The sequence below is a fragment of the Pogoniulus pusillus genome, chromosome 8 (assembly GCF_015220805.1).
Source record: "Pogoniulus pusillus isolate bPogPus1 chromosome 8, bPogPus1.pri, whole genome shotgun sequence".
Classification (NCBI taxonomy): Eukaryota; Metazoa; Chordata; class Aves; order Piciformes; family Lybiidae; genus Pogoniulus; species Pogoniulus pusillus.
In genome coordinates this window covers 3738067-3744066 of record NC_087271.1, presented here as the reverse complement: position 1 = coordinate 3744066, position 6000 = coordinate 3738067, and the positions used below count along the sequence as shown (strand labels likewise).

Sequence of the window (6000 nt, the reverse complement as noted above, 5' to 3'; positions counted from 1 at the left end):
GCAGTCCTAGTTACTGTGGTAGCCCAGATATAATAAAACATCTATTTAAAGATACCAGTTGTGTAGGTATAAAATATCAAGCAATGCTCAGAAGTTAAGAGAACATAATCATTACCTGCTGAAATGTCTGGTATACATAGGCATAGCCTTAAACTGCCATGCTGATTGCACAGTAATTTAATATAAATTGATTAAGTACATTTTTACTGATGCTTAAAGACTAGTCATAGCTGGGGGAATGATGTTTTGTTATCAGCTGTTACTAAATAGACAGCATTTGCTGGAATAAACCCAAGTGTTAGCTTTAAGGCACGTTATTTAAACGGGAAGCAGCTGCTGTGCCTGTGCTCCAGGTGGAACACAATTACCACTCACCTGCTCTTCAGTGCAAAACCAGCCAGAACTGGCTCTTCTTTCACCATTGACCTAAATGTCCTGCCCAGGAGTGCTGTTGCTGATAGGTCTCAATCACTCTTGATGCTGGATCATCTATGTCATTCCAGTTCTCTTTCCTGAACAACAACTGGCTGTGATAGATAGCATGTGGAATAATGCATGTGCCCTGGTGAGGATCTAATATAGGTGTTGGGGTTCACCTTCACAGTGTGGAAAAGACTCCAACAATTTGAGAGCTCCAGGACTGGACCTCAGTTACTGCACCACAACCAATGTGTCCAGCCTGTCCCAGGAGAGCAGGTGAGTCTGTTTGTCCCCAGGCCTCCCACGGTGTCACCTGGGGCTCTTGTTCCCTGCGTAGGCACTATCTGTGTCAGATGGCTGAAGTGGTCCTTTTGAAAAGGCAAGAACCTTACAGTCAAGCTGGGCTTTCTGTATTCAGCTGATTCATAGAATCATGGACTAGTTTGGATTGAAAGGAAGAGACCTTCCAAGATTATCAGTCCAACCCCCTTGAAGTCAGCAGGTTGCTCATAGTCCCAGATAACCTGACTTGGAATGATTTCAGGGATGGGGAGTCTACCACTTCTCTGGGCAACCCAGGCCAGTGTCCAACCACCCTTGGTGTACAAAAATTCTTCCTTGTATTTACTCTAAATCTCCCTCTTTTAGTTGAAATCCATCAGCCCTTGTCCTGTTAAAAAGGCTGTCCCCAAAGACAGTCTCTTTTCACTCAGAGAGTGGGTGGGAATTTGGGTTTGCTGAGAAGAGGAATTCTCTTTGCCCCTGAGTCTGGTGGGGTGAGTCAGCAAGCGCTGCAGTGGAGTGGTTTGGGAACTGCGAGTTCCCAAGAAGGGCTTTCAATTATTAAGTAGATAAAAAAAGTGAGCTGGACAAGACAAAGACTCAGTCTATCCATCTGGTCTTCTTGAGACTGCCTTATAGACTGCCTTTTGTTTGAAATGTAGTGTCCAATCAACATGGGCAAGTCTGCAGCTTGTACAGTGGCAGTTGTGGAGGTGTACAGTGTAGGTGCTTGTCCCACAGAAACCAGGATGTTCTGTAGGAGTTTGGCACACTGGGGTATGATGGAAGAACAGACTTGTCCTTGCCGTTAAAGGGAAAACAATTGCTTTCACCAGTGTAAACAGAGGGAATCCTCACATTCCTCATCCAGGTAGGAAGAAAACTTTTGCCTTGTGGGGTCATTAAAGGCAACATCTCGTTTGAGGTAGAAATGCCGGAATAAAGATTGCTCTAATTTATGTCTCCCAGTCTGGGAAGAGAATTCTTGTTGATCTGCACGTAAGTAACCCCTGGACTAGCATAACCTGCCAGATCATGAGGTTATTTTCCATTATGAACATGGCATGCATATTATTGAAGTGGAACCCTAAATATTTATGCTGATATAAAATGCACTGTTGTTGTTACTGGTTTTTATTGCAATACCTTAGAAGAGAGGCCAGATAATTGCCAGATTCCATAGGTCACTGGAGGGAAAGTTTTCTGGAGCTACCATCTCTCACTACAAACTGCCAGTGATAGCACCAGGATTTTTTCAACTCTGAGAAGTCACTATTTCTCTTTTAAAGAAGAGAACATATTCTCTTTTAAATCTTTAAAGATCATCTGTTCTGCAATGCCTGCAAATCATTACTGTTTCATACTGGTTTGCCAAGCAAAGAGTTCAGCTATCCATTTTTCTGCTGAACTCCTTCTATCTTAGCTCATACTCTCACCTTCTCTGCCTGCCTGTGTTCTTCACCCCAAATGCTCTCTGAGAGACTCTGCCCTCTGCTTTAGGTTGGCTATTAGGAAAGATTTCTTTCCTGCAGGAGTGGCCAGGCATTGGAATAAGCTGCCCAGGGAGGTGGTGGAGTCATCATCCCTGCAGGTGTTCAAAAATGTATGGACATGGCACTTAGGGGCATTGTGTGGTGATTATGGTGGTGTTGGGTAGATGGTTGGACGTGATGATCTTAGAGGCCTTTTCCAATCATTCTATGATTCAGTGAGTCTATGATTCTATATCTTTGCTCCATTATTCTATTCCACCCAAGACATGTTAACAACTGCCCTGTGTTCTGCTGTGCTGAGTCACTGCTTTCAAGTGAAGCTGTTTGCAATGCAAGCAAGAGAAACTTCAGGGAAATCAATACAGCTTTTAACTTGGCTATCAAAAATGCTGGAGATATTTAGGTCATTAAATGACCATGGACACAACTAAAAGCCTCTATCTCACACCATTAGCAGTAGAGATGCTGTTTAGTTTTATTTGCTAAATGACACAACATATATAAACTGCACAAGAGATTTCCAGAGGTGTGGGGAGGGAGACAAAGACAAAGAATGGCCAAAATCTTCATGTTCTCAGTGCAAACTTGGTTTATTGAGTTTTACTTTTATATGCCATATTAACATTTCATTTGCATACAGATTGCACTCCATCTTTACTCTAAAACCACACAGTCAGCAGTCCTCTTCTGCAGGCAAGGGGGTGGCACATCAGCATTTCAAAATACTCTTGTTAAATTTTAAAGCAAGGTGCACAAGCTTTTGGCCAACATTCTTTGGTGGCTATCATGTACATTCTTTTTTTCCCCTCACAGTAGAGTGGTAGCTGGGGGGGCTTGATCCTAATTCTTTTAGGATTGAATGCTCACAAATGAGACACCCACAAGTAAATGCTTCAGTTACTCCATGCTAAATCCAGTGCTCTTCACATCACTGTTTCCTGCCTTGTTAATGCTCCTACTGTTAGAACTGTGAAAGCAATGGCACAGCTGAAGCACTGCCAATGCCCTGGTTTTGCCATAGTGGTGGTGTTATTAAAGGACTTAAACACTTAATCTCCTAGTATCGATGTACCAGTGGTGGAATTGCATTAGAGCCAGACAGAAAACAGAGTGCTGAGCAGAATACAATGTAAATAGAATAATAGAATCAAGCAGGTTGGAAGAGACCTCCAAGCTCAGCCAGTCCAACCTAGCACCCAGCCCTAGCCAATCAACCAGACCATGGCACTAAGTGCCTCATCCAGGCTTTTCTTGAACACCTCCAGGGACAGCAACTCCACCACCTCCCTGGGCAGCCCATTCCAATGCCAATCACTCTCTCTGCCAACAACTTCCTCCTAGCATCCAACCTATACCTCCCCTGGCACAACTTGAGACTGTGTCCCCAGCAGAAGTCCATAAACATGCTGTAGTAGCTGTATAAGTGGTAGATAATCATAACACTGTTTTCCATGAGCAGTTGCTATCTGTCATGCTAGAACAATGGAGATTATAGAATGGTCTGGGTTGGAACAGACCCTAAAGATCATCTACTTCCAACCTCCCTGCCATGGGGAGGGACACCTTCCACTAGACCAGATTGCTCAAGACCTCAAGCAGCCTCGCCTTGAACACCTTCAGGGAGGGGGCATCTACAACCTCCCTGGGCAACCTGTTCCAATGTCTCACCACCCCCACTGTAAAGCATTCATTCCTGTGATGGTAAATAGTAATGCTAATGTCAGACAATAGAAAAGGCAAACAGCATGAATATGTTGAGGATATGGAATTTATGGAGCTGCAGCCCCAAAATCTGAGTGTTTGGAAGCTCAGCTGGGCTTTGCAGTTAGCATGTTGCTCATAGTTACACCAAGTGCAGGCATCCTTGGCTGCAAGCCAGCTCTGTGCTATTATCCTTACAAGGTGGCATCAGTGTTTCACATAGAGCATAGCAAACCAGCTGCTAATGGTAGTAACTAGGAGCCTTGAGGGTGACTGATACCTTTTGTCACTGTTCAAACAGTGTAAGTGGAGGCTTGCAAAGATGACAATTATTGGTCCAGGTGATGATCCTTTCAGCAGCAGGTAGATACCTGATTTTTTTAACCATCAGAATTCAGAACTGGCCTTAGTAAAATAGAACATTCTTAGCAGAGGTACAAATGTGTCCAAACATTTGCTCTTAGTTTAGCTTTGCAAGTAAGTATGCAACCCAAAATGATGGTAGAAATGTGGCAGATTGTAACTCTAAGCTGCTGATGACCTTATTGTGGACTTGCAGTATCTGAAGGGGGCCTACAAAAAAAGCTGGGGAGAGACTTTTTAGGCTCTCAGGGAGTGACAGGACTAGGGGGAATGGAACAAAGCTGGAGATGGGTAGGTTCGGGCTGGATGTGAGGAGGAAGTTGTTCAGCATGAGAGTGGTGAGAGGCTGGAATGGGTTGCCCAGGGAGGTGGTTGAGGCCCCATGGCTGGAGGTGTTTAAGGCCAGGCTGGATGAGGCTGTGGCCAGCCTGCTGTAGGGTAGGGTGTCCCTGGGCATGGCAGGGGGGTTGGAACTAGATAATCCTTATAGCCCCTTCCAACCCTGACTGATTCTATGATTCTATTATTTCCAGACATAGAAATGTGTATACTTTGTTATATGTATTTTATTTGTGTGTTGTTCAGAGACAGAGTAGAAGCACAGCACTTGATAGCACTAACTGCTTCTTACCTGAGAATCTCAAATTCTCCCGTTGCTACCTGCAGAGTTAGTGGAAAGCAGCTGATAAAACTCTCAACATGGCTCCAGCCAGGGTTGTCCCTGTAGTTACTAGAACACCTTCTCATATGTTGCTCCCAGTCAAGCCTTTGCATGCTTCAAAATACACTTGTGCAGACAGCAATTTGCTTCCTTCCTTTAAAGATGCATTGCTGAGAGCACCAAAGCATCATTAGGCTGGAAAATACCCTTAAGATCATAAAGTCCAATTATGATCCAACTCCACCTAGTTTGGTGCTAAACTGTGTCACTCAGCACCACTTCTCTGCCTCTTCTAAACACCTCCAAGGATAACAATTCAAACACATCCCTGGGGACTCTCTTCCAGTGCTTGAGAACAATTTCAGTGAAGTTTCTTCTGAAACATCCAATCTAAACCTCCCCTGTTGCAACTCGAGGCCATTTCCTCTCATTTTATCACTTGTTACTAGGAAGAAGAGACCAATCCCCACCTGGCTCCAACCTCCTTTCAAGGAGTTGTAGAGAGCCAGAAGGTCTCCCCTGAGCCTCTGTTTCTCCAGGCTAAAGAAGCCCAGTTTCCTCAACTGTTCCTCACCAGACCTGTTCTCCAGATGCTTTCTTAGCTTCATTACCTTTCTCTGGACACACTCCAGCACCTCAATGACCTTTGAGTGAGGGCCCCCAGTGTTTGAGGTGCAGCCTCACCAGTGCTGAGTACAGGGGGACAATCATTTCCTTAGTTCTGCTGATCACACTGTTCCTGATCCAAGCTGGGATGCTGTTGGCCTTCTTGGCTACCTGGACATGCACTGACTCATGTTCAGCTGGCTGTTGATCAACAGCCCCAGGTCTTTTTCCCAGGGTGACTTTCCAGCCACTTTACTCCAAGCCTGGAGCCTTCACAGGCTTGTTGCGACCCAAGCGCAGAGCTTGGGTTTGGCACAGTGAAGATTTGAATCCTGATCTTCTGACTGCTAACCTCATGTTTTTGTGGTCTCATGGAGCCTTTTGCTGTTCCCTGAAATCTTCATTTCCTCACTTAAATCATGCAAGTGTCAAGGTGTGTCCTCTGCACTGCTGATTTCAGTGATGGCTGGTGGG

The 6000-nt window shown here is 44.8% G+C and overlaps 1 long non-coding RNA gene across 3 annotated transcripts in view; it reads left to right on the top strand.

The window, feature by feature from the left end:
• The first annotated feature begins 371 nt into the window (after nt 1–371).
• Nucleotides 372–6000, top strand: part of LOC135177823 (uncharacterized) — a 111714-nt gene continuing 106085 nt past the window's right edge. For all 3 annotated transcript variants that reach the window (XR_010303173.1, XR_010303171.1, XR_010303172.1), the window contains exon 1: nt 372–696. This is a non-coding gene — a long non-coding RNA (uncharacterized LOC135177823). The remainder of the gene's footprint in view (nt 697–6000) is intronic.